General features: G+C 35.4%; 1 long non-coding RNA gene across 2 annotated transcripts in view; it reads left to right on the forward strand.

Annotated features, from left to right (window-relative positions):
- LOC120350508 overlaps positions 1-1,903 on the forward strand; it is a 67,248-nt gene extending 65,345 nt beyond the window's left edge. For both annotated transcript variants that reach the window (XR_005570817.1, XR_005570818.1), the window contains exon 3: positions 469-1,903. This is a non-coding gene — a long non-coding RNA (uncharacterized LOC120350508). The remainder of the gene's footprint in view (positions 1-468) is intronic.
- Positions 1,904-25,556: the final 23,653 nt, after the last annotated feature.

Raw genomic sequence — 25,556 nt, forward strand, 5'->3', positions numbered from 1 at the left:
AAAGAAATGCTCAGTAGTCTTCATCTTCAACTCTCTTCTACAAAATAATATACCTTTCAAAAAAGTTGAATCGCAAAACGAATACTTGCTTGGCACATTATGCCAGCCAGAAACGCTGCGTATTTGTTACTCATATCTATGTAGAAATTATAGATTGTTCATTAGTGCTGAAATCAACTCACATTATAAGGAAGTGTGTTATGCTCTCTGTCTTTGGAAAACGTCTAACTACTCATCTCAACTTTATAATATAATCCATGTTGGATAGAGCCGATGTCTATCACTGTACAAAAATGTTTTTATTGTGCACATATATCAATGAAATGAATTTGTTTTCCAATCTGATGCACAATCTATTTGCCAATGACAACTGTAGTACGTGAACTTATTGAACAAATCCTAATATTGAAGCATTTTCTATTCTTTCCACTAGCACTCTACTTTATTCTCTCACTTTGTCTTTTTCAGGTGGTCTGAACAGAATAGAAGAGTGGTGAGATGACGGCAAGGTCCAGTATGTTCTGGCTTTATTTGGAATAGCAGAACAATGTGCACAATGGACCACCAAGTAGAGGTTGATTACTGGAGACTTTTCGTTACTCGCAAATTCTCGGCTTCTCAGTCACTGTTACTATTTGCTTTCCATTCTTGAAACAAGGGTAAACCGAGGGCTTTTCAATTGAGAGCGAGTGCACGCCACTGACCGTTATTGTTGAGTACCGCTTTTACCTTCTTCTCTGTTACATATTTGCGCCAGTTTTGAGCAAATATGAATTTTAAAACAATTCAAAATGGTTATTGTGTTTCCTTCCATCCAAATAAAACATGATTATTATCATAACTTGATTCTAGGTACTTGGTTCTCATGTATTCCCTACTGCAAACAAATAATGAATCAGTTCTTACAACATGGTATCCTTTGAAGTAACTAAGATAGAGTTTATGAAGGAGATTTGAGATTATGTGCCGGTTGCACAAAATCCGATTAAATTTAATCGTGATTAATTTCACGAAAACCAATCAGAGAAGCCGTATTTTCAAAACAAACTTCTCTGATTGGTTCTCGTGAAGTTTATTCACGTTTAAAATTCAACCGGCTTTTGTGCAACCTAAGAATGAGTATTGCTGGAAAAATATTTGTGGAATTTTTTGTAAAAAATGAACATTTGTTGCTCCGCTTGTATATCTACAAATTGACGTGGTGAACTATTGTAGTAAAAAGTAGTAATTATTGCTAGTGATATGGTTTCCTTCGCACTGTGCTGAGAGTAAGTCGTGATAGACCGAAACATGTAAACAGACTGGCAATAAGAAGCGAGTGAAACAATAAGGATGCGATGCGACACTGTGATGCGATGCGTTGCTTGGCGACGAGTTGGTTGGCGGATTAGGCAGGCAGACGCAACATATGCTTTGGCACTGATAGCGTTCATCCTTATTAAGTCCTTAGGCTGCGACTCATCTCATTGTTCACGGTCCTAAGCCCTCGGATACATTCAGTTACTCTCAACAATCCTCCTCGCAAGTGGATATCCTTCGTCTGCCTCTACCGGCCAAAGACATTCTCACAAGACGCTGTTTACTCTCTCGCTCCATCCTCTTGTATTGCTGAGAAGCAACTCTCTCCTCGTCTCACAGCCACCTTAATTTATTCTCGCTCAGCGTCTCGGTTTATTTGCACTCAACAGCTTCAAAATGATAGTATTATTCTCGGGAGTGAGTTCTACTGGATGTGGTGTAAATCGTTATCCAGATGGTGATGGAGTTAATTTTTTTAATTTATAGATCTGCACAGTTTGTAACTATTAAGTGAATTTAGAGTTTCTAGTGTAATAGTGTGATATTGAGTGGGTATTATTGTAGTTGTTTTTGTGTATCTTATTTTATTTTTCAGGTTTTTGAACTGGAATGAACTTTGATTTTACTGTTTGTTGAACCCTGCGTTTTTAGTGTGAGAATTGACTCTGTCTTGTGTGAATTTGCTAACTTGTTGGTCAGTTGTCAAAATTAAAGCAATTTTCGTGCATTTTCCAAGTGCAGTTTCAATTTCATGTCGAAAAAGCCACTGTATTTGAAAATTGTACGAGCATTGACCTTTTTGCAGCTTTGGCTTTCCCACTGGAAGTTATGCTCAACGCTCGTGGAGGGGGAATAATTTTCAGTGAAAAGGCCACAGTTGGAATTGAGACGTACCTGGGAAAACATGTAACGGTGTGCGAGCCTCGGTCCTCTGAATGGGCCCATTTCCCATTCAGAGGGACAAATTGTTAAGTTTTCAGTTATCAGTAATTCTTATCTTGTTGAATAGGAAACAAAATTTTATTGAGTTGGTAGGAGTAGAATCAGGAAATTATTTGTGCGTGTGGGTTCAAGTATAGTGAGTTTTATTAAAGCGTATGGGAGTGTTTCTGAAGAGTCCAAGTTTGAATATTGTTAAAATGGTGAGTGCCGAACTTTTGTTGTTTCTCTTATTAAGCTCAAAATTTAGTTTCATAGAATGACCGAGGCCCAAATTTAAATGCAGCAAGTTAGCAGGTTCCCAAAATGTATAGATTAAACTTTTTTTTTCTTGATTTTTATAGCACCTAGTTAAAGACTAATAAGCTATTCTATTTTGACATAAATTGATAAGAATATTGTTTGTGAAGGTAAAACCCATTGGTTAAGCCTTCTATATTGGTCAAGGATTAAATAAATATTATTTTTAGCATAATAGGATACAGTATTCTGCCTTTGCACTTCCAATTGAACACTTTAGCACTAAACTAATTCGTGTGGCTTTCTGCGTTGCAGTCTTCTTACTCCATGCACGTTGAGCAGCTGGATTGCTTCCACGTTCACATGTTGATGAAGTCTTTTCTCATGTTTTTCTGCAAATAGATTAAACATTGAGTATGTCTTCTTGACCTGAATCGATTGCTGAATAACTTTGTTCTGTTTGAAAATTTGACATGTTACCTGACTTTTATCAATTCGTTTTATTCATTTAGAGTTCAATAAACCTGAAGTTGAATTTTATTAGTATTTTTCATTGAGGTTCCTGACTCGTAGTTGCTAGTTGCTATAATAGGTGACAATTTATGATAATGATGATAGTCTGTGCATTTGAATGAACGAATCCACTAAAAGCTCCCAACCAATCAAGGATTCAAACACCGTTAGATGATTTGATAGTAGTAAACTTTAGCAAATAATTATAGAAGAGTAGAAACAACCCCCCTCCGTTTACATTGGTGGCTAGCGGTGGTATAGTCTGCAAGAATGACTATCGATCCACATGTATTCTTATATATTTCATATTTTGGAAGGTTAACTCAATAGAAACAAATATGTCACCGGTTGCAGAAATGATGTCAGGTGTGGTGTAGGGTTAAAAATACTTCCACCGGTTACACTAGCATTACTTTTATTCGATACACGAATGAAAGTACTTGAGTCTCAAATGTACCAGTGATCTCGATGATTGAAAAGTAGTATAAGTTTCATAGGGCCGCACAGTTGTTGTATTCCTCATGAAGTTTTCTTGAAAAATAGGCGTTGGCAGAGCCGTCTGCCGTGGCTAGTCATGCTAGTCAAGCGTTACTCCGTTAATATTTTGTTTTTGAAACAGTTTTTCAGTGATTTGTGGGGTAAGAGTTGTGTCATTCTGTTGCATCAAACCTCCTTAAAGTGGGTCTAAATAGTAAGTAGTTGCAGTGAAGAACTTATAATATTTGTTCCAATGTGACTTATACTTGAAAAGAAAGAACATTTTCTTCATTGTACTTCAGTGTGGATCGGTTTTTATCGCACGGTGTGAAGTTCAATTTACTTGAAGATAGCTGACATATTTCTGCTATCTTTCTTTTCCGACAGTTTTGGATTGTTGTTCTTCTTCCTTCCATTCTGTTCTCCTTTTCCTAGTGTCCGTTCTTATCAGGAGCTTCCGATAATGTTCCCGCCTTGCTTGCTCTCTAGGCGCTTTCTCTCTCTCCTTCTATTCTCCTGCTTTCCTCTTGTATAGTTTATTTAGCCAACGAAAACGGGTGATTATAGCTCCGAGAACTGATAGAGTGGCTGGGCGAGGAACCGAGATATTGGCGCCAATAATTCAAAATCTTGAACCATGACAATATTTACGTATAAGAACACTAAAAACGGATTGGGAGTGTATTATAGAGATCAATGCTATAGGAAAAGCCATTCTCTCACCAACGGAGACTTAGTGTGGAGATGTAACAGTAAGGGCTGCACAGGTACACTTACAACTGACGCAATGCTTGAAAAAGTAAAAGTAAGCAAGGTGAAACATTGGTTGCCAGGAGCTCAACATTTCCAGCCCCTTCCTGGGGTATGGCTCTCCGCAACTTAAATCTCCGTACAGTCTAAAAGTCATCCAGTCATTAACACGAATGGCAAGAGAAATTCTGCAAGTGAAATTATTAATGAGACTCTTACAAATAAGCCAGGAAACTATGAAACTGTTCAGGAAATACCTCTCAATGATAATAGTTTTTTAAGATTAACAGTGAATGGAGGAACCCTCCCGTAGAAGCGGTGGGAACTAAAAAACATTAATATAGAAGTAGGGAAAATGAAACTATCAATGCAAAAAGTGAGTTTACAAATAATGTGGTAATCTTCCATCAAAACATCCAGCACTTGGAGTCAAGAATGGACTCCCTAATAATCACATTGCAGGAATTCGTAATAGTATCCGGAAACCGGATATCGTAATAGTAACTGAACATAAATTAGATGAAAATGAAATTCAAAGAATCAAAATACCAGGATATTCCTGTATGAGTTAGTATGTAAGAAAGTCGTTTAATATTAGTATCTGAAGAGCTAGTTAAATGCAAAAACATTATGGTAAAGGCAATAACTGTTATTAATGATGATAAAATCTTTGAAACATGTATGATAGAAATAAGAATAGGTAAGAAAAAATACATTGTAGCTGGATTATATAGAACTCCTTCAGAGAATATAGAAGATTTGTCCTGGACAAATTTTCCATATTTGAATCATTAATAATAAGTGTGAAGGTTAAAAGACTAAAAAAATGGGTAGGAAGTTTGGGAAGTCCCAAATTCAGCGCTTTATAAATGATCTAGATTAATTGGATTGGACTGATCTTTATCAGAGTCCTGTAGAAAATAAATTTTCATACTTTTACAATTTGCTCAAATATTATTTTGATCTTCACTTTTCGTTTGGTAGTATAGTAAGAGCGGAACAATTTAGTAATAAGTGGATTGATAATGAGATTGTCGACAAACATAAAAGGCTAATTGAAATGCATCAGCAATACAGGAAAGACCAAAGTAATATAAACTCAAAGGAAACTATAAAAGCATCTAAAAAGAATTATCCTCTATAAAAAAAAGAATTATATTGACTCAAAAATAAAAAAATCAACAAATGTAAACAGAACAATATGGCAAATAGTTAACAATGAAACAACAAACAAAAAGGACAAAAAAATATTGAAAATATTGTACTTAAAGAGAATGGTATAGACATAGATGATCCGTATAAAATTTCAAACATGCTAAACAATGATTTTGTAGGGATGGGACCCAAAAGTGACGTAACAGATGAGAAAAATGAAAAAGCTACAAAATTATCATTTAGATGTAATACAATTGAAGAGAATGACTTAAGTAAAATAATAGATTCGATAAAACCAAAGTGGTCAGCCTTCTATGATGACATACCAATGAAAATAATCAAGGATGCTAAGTCATCACTCATCAAATCTTTTTTGCACGTAATCAATGCCTCAATTATAACTGGAGTGAGCCCAAACGAATCAAAAATATCAAAAGTAATACCAGCATATAAGAAAGGAGATCCATCTGATCCTCTCAACTACAGACCTTTGGCCATCCAACCTGCCCTATCTAAGATTTTTGAAAAGTGTGTACTAGTTCAGTTAATTGATTATTTTGGAACTAATGGTATACTTGATAAAGAACAACATGGCTATAGAAAAAACAGGTCAACCATTACTGCTTTGATAGAGTTCATAGAAAACATTTAAGAAAACTTAGATGAGGGATTAAATACTGTAGGAGCATTCCTGGATTTAACCAAAGCATTTGACAGTGTGAATCATGAATTATTATTGAATAAACTTCAAATTTACGGAACTAGAGGTGAAGAGCTTAGCTGGATCAAGTCATATCTAGAAGGACGGCAACAGTATGTAAATATAAAGTATACAAGCAATAAAAATCAGTACAATATTGGATCAAACTTAAAATGTAATAACTATTCTGTACCGCAAGGATCGGTGTTTTTTGTTTCTGTATCGCAAGGTCCATTTTTGTTTCTGTGCTACTAAGGGGGGTTGCCTAAATATATGTGCGATTTAGTGGAAAATAGTAAATTACGCTTATACGCTGACGATATAAGTCTGTGCATTGCTGATAAGGACTGGAACACAACAGAAATTAAATGTAGCAATTCTATATCATTAACTAAAAAGTACCTATATCATAGACATCTGCTACTTAATGATAACAAAACAAAGTTCATCCATTTAACTTGTAGAAATTCAGAGGTAAAACAACTCAATTCCGTAAATAATAAGGAAGAAATTGAATTCTTAGGTCTATATCTTGGAAACACTCTTAGTTGGTCCGTTCACATTCAAAAAATATGTAAAAAATTAAGCTCAGGAATTTTCGCGCTGAGAAGACTAGCAAAAGTTTCCAACTTAGAAACGTTAAAAGCAGTGTACTTTGCAATGATCTACTCCCACATTTCATATGGAATTGAAATATATGGAGGAACAAGCATCTCAAACTTAAATAAAATACTCCTATTACAAAAAGAAGCAATAAGAATATTTCTAAATCTTGATAGAGAGCAATCATGCAAGCCATTCTCCAGTAAGTTAAAGTTGATGGTGTACAGTCTGTACATTTATAGGACAATATTATACAGGGTGTTTCAGAAGTAGTGTCGAGAATTTTAGGGTATTGTACCTGGATGCTAGGAGACTACAAATGTCATATTTGAAGTGTCCAAAACTCAGCGGTTATCCTTATAGCTGCCATTTTGTTTTTTTCACTTAAAAATTTCTATCTCAAGAACGAAATGTTGTATTGATCTGAAATTTGGCATGAATATTTATGCTATAAAGACTCAACTATAAAAAATAAAAAAAAATTTTTTCGTTGGAATTTTTCAAAATGGCGGCCATTTTAAATTTTTGATGGCGAATATCTCGAAAACCGTCCATTTTACAGAAAATTTACAAGAGACAAAAAAGTTAGAAAATTTTTTCACGATTCCAATGATACCTAATTGATTAAGATTGGTCGAAGAATAACAGAGAAATTAATTTCTTTCGTACTGCATGCATGACCACTTTTCACCATTTAAAGATCAATATTAATTTTTTAATTCCAGATGTATTTAAGATGAAGCTTTGAAACTCGGTATGGCTCCATATGGGCAAACAGATGATTTTACAATGGTTTTCAGATGATAATGTTTGTCTTGTAAAAGTATTGTTGTTTCATTAAAAGTAAAGAACCAGATGTAGTGCTTCCTATTTCTTAGTCTCACGTTTCCTAGGTCTTATTTCTATCTTTAATTTCCAGTTTCAATATTTTCTTACATTGCTTCTACACAAATATTTAATTATTGTAATGGAATTTAGTTCGCTGGAGTACACCGATATTCACTTCATGTATGGAGCAGCTCTTGGCAATGCGACCGAAGCAAGAAGAATGTATGCAGCTGCATTTCCAAACCGCCGTCTCCCTTCCGACAAGGTGTTCACAAGAACTCACAATCGGCTGAGAGAAGTTGGTTCATTTGAACGGAACAGGGTAATTGCTGGTAGGCCTCGAGCAGTTCGAAATGCTGCTTTTGAAGAGGAAGTATTGCAGAAATTCGATTTCAATCCTAGAACGAGTACGAGAGCAGTTGCAAAGCAAATCAATTCAAGTGCTTCTTCTGTGTGGCGTGTACTAAACAAGGAAAGACTTCACCCCTTCCGCTTTCAAAAAGTTCACTCATTGGTTGAACGCGACTATGAGCCAAGAGTAAACTGTGCCCGTTGGTTTCTTCAGCAAGACATTATCCAACCAAATTTTCTAGAAAATGTGTTATTTACCGATGAGTCCAGCTTTACAAAAAGAAGCAATAAGAATATTTCTAAATCTTGATAGAGAGCAATCATGCAAGCCATTCTCCAGTAAGTTAAAGTTGATGGTGTACAGTCTGTACATTTATAGGACAATATTATATATAAAAACTAACGAATCTAGATTCACACGGCAAGTGGATATACATAATTACAACACAAGAAATAAAAATGATTTTACAATAAAGAAACACAATAAGGGAAAATATAAGGTAAGGAAAAAGTCCAACGTACATGGGAATAACATTTATTGGTTGTCTCCCAGGTTGCAAAAGACATGAACCTGATAGATCAAAATTCAAGGAATTGCTGAGAGCATATTTGATAGATTTAGCATGCTACAGTATAAACGAGTTTACTGTTGTGATAAATTGAATTTGATAAGCAAGAAAAATCGCTAAATGAAAGGATTTTATAGGTCTTGAGCAAACAGCTGCTCTATTATCACCGGGTGCGATAGCAACAAGTGAAAGATTAGATAATAACGGGTATCCTGGCTACAATTAGAACAGCCAAATAGAAAAGAATGTTATTTGCTATTTATTATATTATATAGAATATTGGAATTTTGAGGTTAGGCTATAATACTTACTGGTCGGCAACCTAATAATCGATCAAGCCGTGTAATTTGAAATCTAGTCAGACACCTTTGGCAAATTTTTGTTGTAAACAAATAGTATTCAACTAGAGGATTTGGTAACCACATGGCGTGCTATTGTAAATGGAAAAAAACTTAAAAAGTTTATAAAAATTCATTATATTAAATGAGCATGTACAAAATACATAAAATAAATAAAAATATTAAGGAAGTATGTATATTCAATAGGCACATGGATACGTTTGTAACTTTTGGATGAACCAATCAAATTGCAGTAGTTGATGGGCGGCAATAACGATTCAATTCAAAAATAACACCCCGATTTTATATAAATGATAAGAATTTATAAGCTATCACTGCTCAGTTCATGTATCAGATGTAATCCGAGTAATTATAAAATGTAATACCTAAGATATAGGTAATAGCCTAGCAGTTTGGCATGAACTATTTGATTTTTATAATGGCGTAGTAGTTGAATATTTAAATGTATGCAAATTTGGAAGACGGAATTATGACCTTAGAGAATAGGGGTAGATCAGAGCCCACTTGCTTGCCAGACGCTGCCATGGAACGCCACCAAATTTTATAGAGCACAAGTCCCTTTTTGTTAAATTGTACGTTTTGAAAGATTTAAAGTTTAAATTCATTAATTAACTTTTATAAGACTTAGTGATGCTGTATTGAGCGTAAGTCATTTAGATATTTATTTATTCCCTTGGAGAAGACGACTTCGGCCACCAGAAAATCCACGACGACGGGAAATTCGGATTGCCACCATCATCTTGGGAATTTCAGCACGTGAGTGATAATTATCGAGAAATATATGAATTTAGGGCGCCCTTAGTGCTTCGAGTGAAATAAAAATATAAAAAGCTAGCTCGTCAAAAGGTTGTATAAATATTGAAATTGATATAAAACTTGCGCAAGTCTTAAAAAGTACAAAAACGTATTCTATTAATTAAGAACTATATCAGATTTACATGTCTAAGGATGCACAGATGAAAGAAATATTTAAATTTAATATTGTAATATATATATGCTCACTTAATTATTAATTTTATTAGCAAATTATAAAGATGTAGCTCAAATATGATAAATGTAGCTCATGTTCACTGGATAAATCGATTTATCTAATTCCACCAGAGGCCGAACCTTAAGCCCTGAGATATATACTGAGATATATATATATATATATATATATATATATATATATATATGAGTTTTAATCGACAAGCAGCAGCAAGTCAATATCTGAGCTGCATAAAATAAATGCATATGGTTAATGATTTAAGAAGCACACGGTAACGTTTCGTGCTAAAAAACTGGTGAGCTAATCTGTGATACTTTATTTTTTGATAAATATATATATATATATATAATATATATATATATATATATATATATATATCTTTGTTCTTATTTTAACTATTTTTGCTTGTTGCTCTATACATATCTATATTTATTTATTCATTGATTTTTTTTTTTAATATACGTATATAAAATTTTATGGTGTATCCTTTATTTGTTTCCCTACCTCCATGCATGACATTTTAATCTATCTAGTTACCAGTATTGAAATATTAATAAGATTACCATCCGACTATATTCTTCACCGAATAAGTTGGTTAAGACAGCGATATACAGCATTGATAGCCAAATCTTTGGAAATAATACATTCCAGAGATTTATATAAATTATCCAATATCATTATATACGACCAGAAGAGTCTCAAAATTATAGCTTTAAGTTGTAGCAGTGCAAATTCTCGCATCTGTACTTGCGGATTTCGACAAATCAGTCACAGAAATTGTGAACTGTTGGAGCAGCCGACGTCAGTAACTGGCAAGAGCAGAGAATTGCGGGAGCTCCTGGGCGAGCCAGTAAGAATTTGGTATAATTTATATTCTAAGAACCACAACCAGGGTTCTATATTTCATTACTCATGCTCTATCGACTGCAGCCAAGCAGGGCAACCCGTTATTGAAAAAAATAACGTGACACTGTAAAAAAAAAATGAATTTTATACAGTCACTATTTCTCTTTAGCTTAAAGTTAGTTTTTAGTTTTTGACTTTTTCATGTACATTTTCATGTATGTTTTGGAAAGAAATAGATGATTAATTGATTGATTGTGAGTTTCTAGCATTACTTTTATTCGATACACGAATGAAAGTACTTGAGTCTCAAATGTACCAGTGATCTCAATGATTGAGAAGTAGTATAAGTTTCGTAGGGCCGCACAGTTATTGTATTCCTCATGAAGTTTTCTTGAAAAAAGGATATGATTCCATGTATTTATAATTTCTCTGCTGTTTTGGAAAATCAGTGGACAGTTGCTTGGAATGAGGGTGACATAAGCCTGTGACAATTTTTCATTAGCTTATTTCTAGGAAATTTAGTGAAGCTACACATAATAGATTAATTTTTTATTAAAGGAGAATTAATTGATAGATGTGTTGATTCTTCCTTGAAATTGATCATGAATCGTGATTATAACTAAGATTATTCCTGGAACAATATTTAGATTTTGATAACTGGTCTATTGCGAAAGTCCTGATTGCATTTTCGAGTGAGTTTGAACTCATTTTTCCCTCCATCCACCACCATTGTATTGTATCTAGGTGAAGTTCAAAAAAATAACTGATAAATGAGTAATCCAAAATAATCAAATATCCTGAAGCTGCTAATAGAAGGAAAAGTATAGTTAGAATTGAAATCATGAAGGCCAGTATAGAGGAATACTCTGAGCCAGCTAGCTATACTCTAGCTCAAAGGACTTTCGTCTGAGCTAAGGGAATTGGAAATTGGCATCTCCTGATTATTTATCACTGGCTTCAGCAGTGGTAAACATTGGAAATCCTCTTTGTAACAGTGTAGCAACAGTAATTTTACTAAGCCTTAGCCAGGTAGACAATGAATATGAAATTGCTATCGAATACATGATTTTCAATTTTAAAAAATTCTAGTTGATTTAACATGATATAAATTTCTGCTCACATGAATATTTCAGTATAGAAGCCTTCGTCGGGTTTCCAATGTGTGTACCTATTCAGTTAGTAGCTGTGGTTGCAGAAGTCATTACGATTTTTGATGGCATATTGAAAGAGATTCTTTTCAATCGATAATTTTCTGAAATTATTAGAAAAAAATTATACCAATCTCGTATAATATTATATATCACTTTTAAGGATATAGTGTTGTTCAGAGATGGCTTATGGATTGGGAGTGCGAGACGACCATCTGGTGAAATGAGCGTGTTATGTTTAGTTGTACCTTTGATAATAGCAGTTGAGCTTGTCATAATGGAATTATGTGCACAGGACGACCAGTGTTGGTTGAATAATCGGCTCATTACTCTGTTTGCTCCATCAACGGTCATGACTGCCAACAGCTGTTATCTGGCGATAAGTTAAATTGAGCCGCTTAGCGTGTTGTAGGCCGCCTAGTGTGCACAAGCACGAGTGTGCTGTGCTGTGCTGTCTCTACTTGCTTTCAAACCTAGAAACCTAATTAGGCCAAATCGAAATATACAATATTCTTCGACAGTAACAGTGCAATCTGAATGTTCACTTGTTCTGTCTGATGAGCTCAAATCCTTGGTGAGAAGTCAAACCTTGGAGAACGGATGTGAACAGTATGCAGTTGAACTTACAAATATACTAAATGGTCGTTTACATATTTTTTTTATTTTCATTTTTTTCATTTATTCATTTATTGTATAAAACACTATAATCATAATACAATTATGACATTGGAGGAAAAACTAGGCTAAGCCTGTATTATTTCTCTCCAAAAATTTTGATAAAATGTTAATGTTGTCCAAAAGTTAAGGTTATGTAATCACACACTGCTTCGGCACTTGATTTTCAGTCCAGGAATAATGATTTGAATATTTTGAAGGTTGAATTTATACTCTAAATTATATATATATTTTCAGATTCATCGTTCTTCAGGCTGAATTGGAAACACCATTGTAATCGACATTGTGGGTTTCTTATAACATTTTGTAAGTTGATGTGGAGTGAAAAATTCATTGTTAAGAGGCGTTAAATTAGTTAAATAGTGGTAAATGAACAGTAACAATCTGAAATAGTACACTGCAAATAAAAAATTCTCTTTTTTAAGGATGATGTTTTATTTTGAGCTGAGTTATATTATAGGAGTTGGACTTCACTAATCACAAAGAGACGAAAATTATCAATGGCTGGTAACTTACTAATCAATTGATACCTTGCAAAATCGATATGATGTGGTTAAGAATGGTACATATTGTGACTTATTGCCAACAAAATATAACGAACACATTGTAACCAGAATTAGAAATCAGCATAATTTTCACATTGTTGAACAATCAGATCCACTAATTCCCAGAGACAGAAATTTCGATTGTCAGAGACTTGTAATTTTGGTTTCATTGAGTTACCGAGCATGATATTAAAATTGCCATGATTTCTAGTTGATTCAATCAGCCACATTATCTTGATCTTACTCCATATTCTATTACTTACATGTTAAAAACCCAGAGAAATAATATTAATCTACCCTTTCTACAGTTTAACTGTTTCGTTCTAGTATGATGAATTACAGTTTCAAATAGTACAAGCATGTATTCATTTCCACTCCATGCAGTAGTGTCAGGTTTATCTACGACTTCCTCCTAATTCCCGATGAAATATGACATAAAAGATGATCACAGTTGTTGGGAGAACTTCAAAATAGACTTGTAGCGAAGTGTAATAAAGTGGGTGACAGCAAACTGTGGGAAAAGCGGTGGTCGGTGGTGGGCGGAGGGGGTGGAGTGAACGAAAGAAAAAGGTGTCCAACAAGAAGTAGGTCTGTAGATTAGAAGCCCCCTTATCAAGCGGCTCCACGCACGCTGCGGTGCGGCGATAAGACGCAGCCATCCGACGTCGCTGCTTCACTCCACACCGACGACCTATTCATTCATTATACTTCTGCAGACGTCTGAAATTACGTGTCAGACAAGCACTGGGCGCATTAAATTCATTCATTAGGCTTTTTCGCTCGCAACGGAACAGGAAATACATCAGTCGCACAGACCTGCTTCCACGAAACAGACCGCCTTTATTCAATTACTGTTGAACACAGCTCTCCGCACTCATCTCAAGCTGCACTAATTATATTACTATACGAACTGCTTAGTTCTCGACGGAGCTGCTAATTTGTAATATGAGTTCGAACAATAAAGCTTTTCTCTTTTTTTGAACAATTCATTGAAACATTTTAGAATAATTACTGTAGCTAGTGCCAGTCAAGTAAATAGAAACTAATGCTTGATCTCAATATTAATAACTCACATGATTGTGTAATGAATTTTAGTAACAGAAAATATGGATCATTCCAAGATGTAAATCAAATTCTAGATGGAATTCCAATTCCAATATGTTAGAAATGATGAATACCCCTGTGGGTTGGGGGAACAGAGGAGTCGAACAAGGTAGACTCAGTTCTCAAGTTTAAGGAAAGAATACACCACAGTATCCCTGCTTGTCGTAAGAGGCGACTAAAAGGGGGCCCTCCTCTTCCAGAGCCTTTATACCCATACCCTTCTTCTTCTTCTTCAACATTCTCTGGATCCTTTTTTCGTTGGAATGACCATTTTCTATTGACTTTGCTTCGTGTCATTCTTTCTTTACTCATCTTTCAACTTAATGTCTGGCCTTCCTTGGTCAAGTTCTTGCCTTTCAAGCCCTGGTCCCTCAATCAAAAGTTGGGGACAAGGGGCTTATTTTCCTTTCTCATTCATTTTCCAACAAAGATCGGCCAACGGTCCTGAAGGCAGATGATGACTCAGCTAGTCACAATGGCGGAAGGAGCGGAAGAGCCAGACTGGTACTCCTAAAGGGGGTTCTGGCGTTAGGCGTTAACAACCTAGCACAGGCAAAAATCTAAAGGTTGACAATATGGGTAGCAAGACCAAAAATTATCCCCGGGTGGCAATCCACACCTCTTCAAGAGGGAGCCTTCATTCGGATACGGGGGAAGGCAGTGATGCTCAAAATATTGGAAACCTCTTTGAAGATTTTAGTCGAGGGAGTCCATGCAAAAAACGGAAAAAGCAACATAGGAAGCTTATATTAGGAACTTGAAATGTACAAGGTTGAAAGAATAAAGTATTAGAAGTCACTCAAGAATTCCACAAAATGAAAATAGATATACTGGTGACTAGCGAAATGAAAAAGAAGGGGAGTGGTTGTGAAGAGGTGGAGGATGCATTGCTTTTTTAGAGTGGAGTAGATACAGATCAGAGAGCCAAAGCTGAGATAGGTAAGCTTATCCAGAAAAAAAAGATTCATAAAGTCATGGAATCCAATTAGTGAGCGAATAATTGAAGTAGAGCTGGAAATTTATGGCAGAGAGATAGTAATCCTGGGAGTATATGGTCCTAATAATGACAGTAAAATGCAAGATAAAGAAAATTTTTTCGAATGCCTGAGAGTAAACATTGAAAAAATAAATGAACGAAAAGAAATCATCTTAGCAGGTGATTTCAATGGAAGAACAGGCAAGAGAATTAATGACTCAATTGTTGGCAGCTTTGGAGAGGACAACCTAAATGACAATGGAGAGAATCTGATAGAGCTCTGTGAACTACAAGGGTTGAGAATACTCAATGGTTTTTACAGGCATAAAGAAATCCATAAGTTCACTTGGACACAAGCAACCCGCAAGCTTAAAACAATCATAGACTACATCATAATGAAGCAGAGAACATCAATATGCGTAAAAGATGTACGTGTTAAAAGAGGGCCAGAATGTGGATCGGATCACCAATTACTTTGGTCAAAGCTAGAATTTCCATGGAATGGTTGTAAATCCAATAGTGGAGAAATTCCTAATGTTTCGGAAACAGGGGCTGCAAAAGAAAGAACGAGAAAATATAAGTTGGATTTACTGCAAGATGACACTATAAAAGATCTTTATCAAAGAAGAATGGACCAAAAACTAATGGAATTCAGGTTTGACAGCCCAGAAGAAATCTACAACCACATAAAGCAATGCATACATCAAGCGGCAATGGAGGCATTAGGAGAGGAAGATGGAGATCAGAGGAAGTATAAGCACAACTTAAGTGAGATAACAAAGCAAGAAATAAATAATAAAAAAGTGCTCTATGAGAGATGGTTGAATACAAAAAAAGTTGAGGATTTGCAGGAGTATAAAGAGAAAAATAGAGAGGTTAAAAGGTTGATAGTGCAATCAATGAACAATGAGTGGGAAAAACGATGTTCACAAATAGATCAGTATATTGGAGGTGCAAGAAGCTCAGAATCCTGGAGAGTATTGAAAACACCTCGAACCAATAGGAGAGAAAAAATCACTGTTACCAAAATCAAGCCTACAAAAACTTGCTCACAGAATCGAGGAGAGAGTTTCTTGGTGATAGTGTAATTCCTGAAGATCAGGAACAGCGAGAGACTCTAGTATTGCAGGTGGAAGTGGAGAAGGCTATACAAACTTTAAACGACAATAAATCGGCAGGACCAGAAGGCATCAGTCCGGAACTGATCAAGTGTGGATCTAAAAAATAGTTTAGAATCTTGACAGTGCTTTTCCAGATAGTCATTGATGGGGAGGAGGCGCCAGGAGAATGGAAAACAGCGCATATGACTTCCATATTCAAGAAAGGCAACAGGAATAGGTGTGAAAACTACAGAGACGGTATTGCCGTTCTTTCAGCTATGGCCAGAGTGTATTGGAAAATTTTGAAAATAAAGCTAGAGAAGGAAATAGAAGGGAAGATTGGGTGGAGCAGGCAGGATTTTCGGCGGGTAAATCATGCGTAGATCATATATATACTCTGCAGCAGATCATTCAGAAGGAGTATGCAAAAAACAGGTCAGTGCATCTTGCTTTTGTAGACCTTCAGGAAAGCCTATGATACAGTGCCTCGAAAAAGACTTTGAAAAGCGATGGAAAGCCTTGAAATACCTCGATATCTCATCAATGCCACAATGAAACTATATGACGGGAACAGGATTGGTATCAGGATTGATAAAAACTTGACACATCCATTTGAAACGTCAAAAGGTTTGTTGCAGGGTTGCAGCTCATCTCCAACTCTGTTCAAGATCTTTTTAGAAGATACCTTACGGACATGGAAGAGAAAGTGTCAAGGAATGGGAATACCCATCAGAGGAGAGAACCTTTCCACCCTTTGTTTTGCAGATGACCAGGTTGTGATTGCTCAGGATGAGGAAGACCTAAGCTTTATGATGAGGAAACTCAAGGTTGAGTATGAAAAGGCTGGTCTGGAGATAATATAGACAAGACTGAGTATTTGCAGACAAACGGGAATTCAACACAAAATTTAACCATTGATGGCAATACTGAGATAAAAGGAACAGAAAAATTCAAATACCTTGGGTTCACTATCACGCAAAGTGGCGATACAGAGGAAGAAATAAAGATAAGATTGGCACAGACAAGAAGTTGCATAAGGCAGTTGCACCCAATCTTATGGAGTAGAAATATCCATAAGAAAACTAAGCACAGGATATTCAATACCATCGTGAGAAGTGTAATGACTTATGGTGCAGAAGTGTGGGTGACAAACAAGAAAACAAAAAGTAAAATAAAAGCTGTTGAAATGGAGTTTTGGAGAAGGTGCTGTGCTTTGACCAGAATGGATAGGGTGAGGAATGAGGTGATCAGAGAAAGAATGAAGGTGGAGTCTGTTATAATGAAATTCATAGAAGACAAGAGGTTGATGTGGTATGGTCATGCCAGAAGAGCTAGTGCCAGTAAGTGGATTGGAATAGTGACAGATTGGAGTCCGCTGGGGCGGAGGAGGAGAGGAAGACCAAGAAGGTCTTGGAGGGATGAAGTGGATGAGGCTATGGTAATGAGGAATTTAAGAGATGGTGAGTGGGAAGACAGACAAGGATGGAGGACTCGGCTAAAAGAAGGAAGACAGTAAAGTACTGTAAAATCCTAATTTATAAATATAGAAATGATGAAACGGTAGAATAGGGGCTCGTTATTCTTCTACCAAAGTTCAGGTTAGAAAGGATGAAAAGGTAGAATAGGCGCTCACTATTTTTCTACTAGAGTTGAGGTTTGAATGATTCTCAAGTCAACAATCACTATTGGACTTATTTGAAGATCCTCGAATGTACATCTTGTTTAAGCGGAGATATTATCTAATGTCGATTGTAATTTCCATAGTAATCGATTCCGTTGCTTAATAATTTCCATATTTATGCGTAGTGTATTTACTGTAATGTTGCAATTCATTCACGGCTATGCATCAACTCAACAATTGGTTTGGTCATAATGCATTGAAGTAGAATATGACTAAATCCAACTATATCAGGTTTGCCGTGACGGGACATCATGCTGAACCTTTAAACCTGAATGCTTCAAATGGGAGGGAGTGCTTGTCTGTTGAAGTGACTAGTTTTCTTGGAGTGGAATTGCAAAAAAATATGAAATGGGATAAACACTTGGAAAAACTTATAAAACAGCTCTATCATGCACTTTTTGCACTGAGAACTGTGAGGACTGCATCCACTATAAAGACAGCTCAGAAGGTGTATCATGGATATTTTTTAGCCCTAATACGCTACAGCATCTTCTTTTGGGGGAATAGTAAAAATAATTTATATAAAATATTTAAGATGCAAAAGAAAGCTGTTCGTGTTTTGGAGGGCTTGCGGCCATCCAATTCATGTAGGCCCATTTTTAGAAAATACAGGTTTCTCACGGTCCCAGCATTGCACTTCCTTGAGACTGTAAATTTTGTCTTCAGAAATTCAGAGAGATTTGAAGGAAATGTAGTTTGCCATGGCTATAGCACAAGAGCAAAGAGTTCAGCTGTATATCAGTAACCCGCTCACAGACTGACACTTTTGGAAAAAGGACCATATTATTCGGGACTGAAGCTCTACAATTGTCTATCTGAAAGAATACGGATATGTGGTAGTCATAGGCTTTTCTTGTCTTCAATTACTAATATACTTGTGGAAGCGTGTCCCTATACCATGGAGGAATGTTGTAGTGCCTTCATACTTTGAGTTTATGCAGATGCATACACTTTGCATAGAAAAATGTTCATGACATGTTACATGCCACTTGAGCTCTGCTCAGATATGTGGCTTCACGTAACAAATGACAATAATAATAATAATAATAATAATTGTGAGTCCTCAAGCAGGTAGTAAAGTCAGATATATCATTACTATGGTGAAGGTCAGAACATATTAATTTGTTTGCCAACGGCATGAATCAACTTTTTCAGCTCTAGCTGGTTCCGAGTCAACAGTATACTGGCAACAAATATGTCTCTCAGGCCTACTGTTGGTTCATCCAGAAACTGAATGTTATTTTCCGGTTTTTGATTTCTTATTTGTCAACAAACTTGTCGGCCATTGAATTGGAAGCAAAATATTGAAATGTTGCGGCTGCCAATCACAAGTTTCATCCATCTGGTAAGTTAATTATTTAGTTTTAGGAGACTGAGCGAATGATTGATTTGAATGAAATTTTATTTAAAAGTAAGCGCTGTGATGTGATTTGAGGGGTGAATGAACTGTGTGGAAGATGGAAGGGGGTAGTGAGCGTTGATTCGGGTATAACGAAGCGTCAGTCGGGAGTGTGAGATAATTAAGAGAGAAAACAAATGTCCAACTGAGTGATTACATGTTGGCACCATCGCCGTCATCATGCAAGATTTTATTTGCTTTTGAACGGGAAATGAGACAGAGACGACTCCTCAAACAATTCCACTCGCTTTAGCATTGTGGTTTTCAAACTCTCCGGCAAAAAACCCAGAATCTGTCGGTTTACATTTCACCAATTCACAGCGCTGATCAAACATAGCCCGGTCCATCCTTTTTAATACTCTCGAACAACGTTTTTTGATGGCTGTTTACACAACTAACAAGTGAGTTTCCATCAGATAATTCGTTCCTTACAGTTCCTATTCGATGTACACAAGTTCTAGTAGAATACAACCAAAGTATTTTTAAACATTCTAAAAATCCATTTCCAATGGAACATATTATTTCACTTCAAGTGTTAAAGATAATAAAGATTACAAAACCTATCCTCAAAATCATTGGCTGGTATTATCAAGTCATTTGTACATTATCCCTGGTAGTATCCCAGAATGAGGCGGAATTTAAACAGGGATGCCCTCAGGTGGAGGAGACTTCATTGGTAACACTGATTCATGTTTGTTTGATGACATTGATCATATTTCCCAAAGTGAGATTGAAAGTTGAGACGAAGAGAATCATGAGAAGATCCAAGAGAATCTCATCAGTGATATTGAAGAGAATAAATAATCCAGAAATGAATATTGATATTTTGAATATGATATTGATTCTATGGTCAATTGCCACTTGTAACGAATAATATTGCACCTTATATTATTATCAATATTGAAAACCTTCAATCCTTGAGGTGAAAAAGATAACAGGCGAAGTAGAAATAAATGAAAGGATGGGATGGGGAAAGAGAAATTGGAGGAGAATAAATAAACGATAGAACCAGGTGGTGAGAAGAAGATTTGAGGGACTTGATGATTTACAAATGAATGCAGAATAAAGAACTACACAAGTCAGAAGAGTACACTTTGTGAAAACATCTCATAGATAGAAGAATATATAGAAGATTATATTAGTATTATGATTAGAAATTTATTGATTTGAAATCATTAACCAAATATCAATGAAATATGAAATATAGAATATTATGTTGTCTTTTTTCTTTAGGGCTACTTTTAATATAAATCTGAGTACCCTTTTAAATCATTTCGTCACGACATGTTTCGGCTACTTTCAAGTGCACTTGGAAATGGAATTAGTAGCCGAAACATGTCGTGACGAAATAATTTAAAAGGGTACTCAGCTGTATATCAGTACCCCGCTCACAGACTGACACTTTTGGAAAAAGGACCATATTATTCGGGACTGAAGCTCTACAATTGTCTACCTGAAAGAATACGGATATGTGGTAGTCATAGGCTTTTCTTGTCTTCAATTACTAATATACTTGTGGAAGCGTGTCCCTATACCATGGAGGAATGTTGTGGTGCCTTCATACTTTGAGTTTATGCAGATGCATACACTTTGCATAGAAAAATGTTCATGACATGTTACATGCCACTTGAGCTCTGCTCAGATATGTGGCTTCACGTAACAAATGACAATAATAATAATAATAATAATAATTGTGAGTCCTCAAGCAGGTAGTAAAGTCAGATATATCATTACTATGGTGAAGGTCAGAACATATTAATTTGTTTGCCAACGGCATGAATCAACTTTTTCAGCTCTAGCTGGTTCCGAGTCAACAGTATACTGGCAACAAATATGTCTCTCAGGCCTACTGTTGGTTCATCCAGAAACTGAATGTTATTTTCCGGTTTTTGATTTCTTATTTGTCAACAAACTTGTCGGCCATTGAATTGGAAGCAAAATATTGAAATGTTGCGGCTGCCAATCACAAGTTTCATCCATCTGGTAAGTTAATTATTTAGTTTTAGGAGACTGAGCGAATGATTGATTTGAATGGAATTTTATTTAAAAGTAAGCGCTGTGATGTGATTTGAGGGGTGAATGAACTGTGTGGAAGATGGAAGGGGGTAGTGAGCGTTGATTCGGGTATAACGAAGCGTCAGTCGGGAGTGTGAGATAATTAAGAGAGAAAACAAATGTCCAACTGAGTGATTACATGTTGGCACCATCGCCGTCATCATGCAAGATTTTATTTGCTTTTGAACGGGAAATGAGACAGAGACGACTCCTCAAACAGTTCCACTCGCTTTAGCATTGTGGTTTTCAAACTCTCCGGCAAAAAACCCAGAATCTGTCGGTTTACATTTCACCAATTCACAGCGCTGATCAAACATAGCCCGGTCCATCCTTTTTAATACTCTCGAACAACGTTTTTTGATGGCTGTTTACACAACTAACAAGTGAGTTTCCATCAGATAATTCGTTCCTTACAGTTCCTATTCAATGTACACAAGTTCTAGCAGAATACAACCAAAGTATTTTTAAACATTCTAAAAATCCATTTTCAATGGAACATATTATTTCACTTCAAGTGTTAAAGATAATAAAGATTACAAAACCTATCCTCAAAATCATTGGCTGGTATTATCAAGTCATTTGTACATTATCCCTGGTAGTATCCCAGAATGAGGCGGAATTTAAACAGGGATGCCCACAGGTGGAGGAGACTTCATTGGTAACACTGATTCATGTTTGTTCGATGACATTGATCATGTTTCCCAAAGTGAGATTGAAAGTTGAGACGAAGAGAATCATGAGAAGATCCAAGGAAATCTCATCATTGATATTGAAGAGAATAAATAATCCAGAAATGAATATTGATATTTTGAATATGATATTGATTCTATGGTCAATTGCCACTTGTAACGAATAATATTGCACCTTATATTATTATCAATATTGAAAACCTTCAATCCTTGAGGTGAAAAAGATAACAGGCGAAGTAGAAAGAAATAAATGAAAGGATGGGATGGGGAAAGAGAAATTGGAGGAGAATAAATAAACGGTAGAACCAGGTGGTGAGAAGAAGATTTGAGGGACTTGATGATTTACAAATGAATGCAGAATAAAGAACTACACAAGTCAGAAGAGTACACTTTGTGAAAACATCTCATAGATAGAAGAATATATAGAAGATTATATTAGTATTATGATTAGAAATTTATTGAATTGAAATCATTAACCAAATATCAATGAAATATGAAATATAGAATATTATGTTGTCTTTTTTCTTTAGGGCTACTTTTAATATAAATCTGAGTACCCTTTTAAATTATTTCGTCACGACATGTTTCGGCTACTTTCAAGTGCACTTGGAAATGGAATTAGTAGCCGAAACATGTCGTGACGAAATAATTTAAAAGGGTACTCAGATTTATATTAAAAGTAGCCCTAAAGAAAAAAGACAACATAATATTCTATATTTCATATTTCATTGATATTTGGTTAATGATTTCAATTCAATAAATTTCTAATCATAATACTAATATAATCTTCTATATATTCTTCTATCTATGAGATGTTTTCACAAAGTGTACTCTTCTGACTTGTGTAGTTCTTTATTCTGCATTCATTTGTAAATCATCAAGTCCCTCAAATCTTCTTCTCACCACCTGGTTCTATCGTTTATTTATTCTCCTCCAATGTCTCTTTCCCCATCCCATCCTTCCATTTATTTCTTTCTACTTCGCCTGTTATCTTTTTCACCTCAAGGATTGAAGGTTTTCAATATTAATAATAATATAAGGTGCAATATTATTCGTTACAAGTGGCAATTGAGTGGAATATTTCTAATTAATTTATTAATTCAAGCCATCTAAATTCAAAATTTATAGTTTCAATGTTTATTTAGGACTAAAATTTTATAAAAATTGTACACGTGAAATTCTAATCTTATCTTGGACTTTGTCACTTATAAATTTTGAAGAAAAATAGCACAAGGACTACCTTATTATTTCATCTTTCAATGTTATTACATTAGTGTCATTTGCATTGTAAAATTGTAAATAAAAAATTTTCCTACTTTTTTGCACCACTTTCTCTTTATTTTAGTTTATTGTGTATTGTTGTTGATGTTTGCAAGTATTATTTTTGTTAATATATTTGTAACAAACTTGTGTGTGTGAAATAAATTGAAATTAAAATCATTTAAAATAAAATGACTTCGTAACAGAAAATAAATGAAACTATAGAAATTTGAATTGTACCAACATATTCTGAGGAAAAATGACATTGTCATGCTATAAATGATGTTCATGATAAGTTTATACTATAATTGTATGATGCTTTTCTTGATTGCTCATAAAGAATTACGATTGAAGTGAAGTTTTGAATGTGTGAATAATTTTTGTCTTAAGGAAGCAACTATATACATAATATTGTGCTAGCTTGCACGAAACTTCATAACGATTTGGAAAGCAAGGAATGTGCACTGCACACTGCGATGGAAGCTGTTGTCGGCTGAGATTTAATTCACAAGTGAGCGCAGTCATGTTCGCTAAACAGCAGCCGGCGCCTGCCCGGGCCACGGATGCAACCCGCTTCGCGCTTTCCGCCACTAACACACAAACTGTGCGGTTTTATAAAACTCTGTGAACTCGGCCGGCCTCAAACCCCCTCGCCACCCATGGCACCCGGATGCGGTGTCACAATTGTTCCAACTGCCCATGCGGTGCTGCTTTATTATTTATTATCGACGCAGCCAGCTCTCATACTGCAACCAAAACCAAAATCGAGATCGTTTACATTATTTGTAGGTCTATTTTGAAAAAAAAATTACGGTATTCGCCTATTAATGGACCAATGAAAAATGGGCTATCATTACTATAGTTCAGGGCAGTTTAAGTTCTTGGTCAATGACTAATTTTTATCATTCTTATTGTCGTTCATACAATCATACAAAGTAGGTTATTATCGAAAATTGAGATCACAATATCAAACTAACGCACTTGCAATAGTTGAGAATTTGTAAATTGCTATTGTATTTTCATTTGAGATTTTGCAAATAGTTTTTCAGGATGTGAAGGGTCTTGACAAACAGGTCGGCACTGCCGCTGCACACAATTTGGTGCGGTTTCATAAATTCTCTGTGAACTCACAATATTCTAATATAAATCACAGTTACGTAAAATTTTAAATTGACTTGAGTTTCTGTATCAAAAACTGTAAATAGTTTTGAAATAAATTTTAAAAAATGCATACTCTTATGTCAAAACAGATTTCTATAAGAGCTTCTTCTGAATTTCCAAAAGAATCCTCAAGAAGAAGATCAGTTGATAAAATGACTGCTTCGATGTGATTTGATGAGAATAGAAGTTTAGAAAATTATTAATAATTCAATCATTCAATCTTCATCGCCACTCACTTTAATAATAATTCATGATTTTTCCTGCGAGTTTAAGACTCCTTACACAATTCACTTAAACAATTTGGAGAGATATTGTGCTTTTCGAATGAAAACACAAATAATCTGGGAGACTGAATTATGTTCAGGACTATCAACTGATGCTGAGCTTCATGAATACTACGTGAAACTTGCGGAAATACCAATCACACTTTCGAAAATGTTCATGATAATTATCAGACTAACTTGAAAAATTTTGAAATTTATCCTCTCACAAAAGTTATTTGACAAGTAGAGGAATATGTTCCATTCAAAGGAAAAACAGAAAAATCATGTTCAATGTATAACAAATTCAAAGTTATAGATTCAAATTTTACCTTTTTTGAGCTTGATAGTGAGGCTAAAGTTAATATATCGTCTACTACACTAAATATTTATCAAGTATCCTGAGTCTTGCACATGAGTCAATTTTGATTTTATATATTTTCCAACTTACTGTCCTTTGCTGCTCCTCCATAATCTATATTATTAGGGAACGTGAAGGCATTGCAAAGCTCACTTTGCTGGAGTGTGGTACACTTTATCAAAGCGAGCTACGGAAACAGTAATTTATTGCTCGACTCTGGATTGTGCAAACCAGATTGCTCCTTTGAGAGATTCCATGGACTGGAGACAAAAACATGATCAGAGGAAGAAAGAAGAAGAATTTTTAGATTTTAGGGAAGCCAAAGACGAATGCAATATTGGGGCCCGCAGGCTGTGTGAATTGGGTCTGGCAGAGAAGTTTGTGTAAGAAGGTTCGCCGAAGAAGGCATTACTTCAGCAGAATTGTGTTTCAAATAAGGAGGGAGAAACCTGATTACTTTTCAATCGGAATAGTCGGTTTGTGGAATATAGACCTGCCTTCAAAATAGGGTAAAGATGAAGCTGG

Source organism: Nilaparvata lugens, chromosome 3, assembly GCF_014356525.2.
Source record: "Nilaparvata lugens isolate BPH chromosome 3, ASM1435652v1, whole genome shotgun sequence".
NCBI lineage: Eukaryota > Metazoa > Arthropoda > Insecta > Hemiptera > Delphacidae > Nilaparvata > Nilaparvata lugens.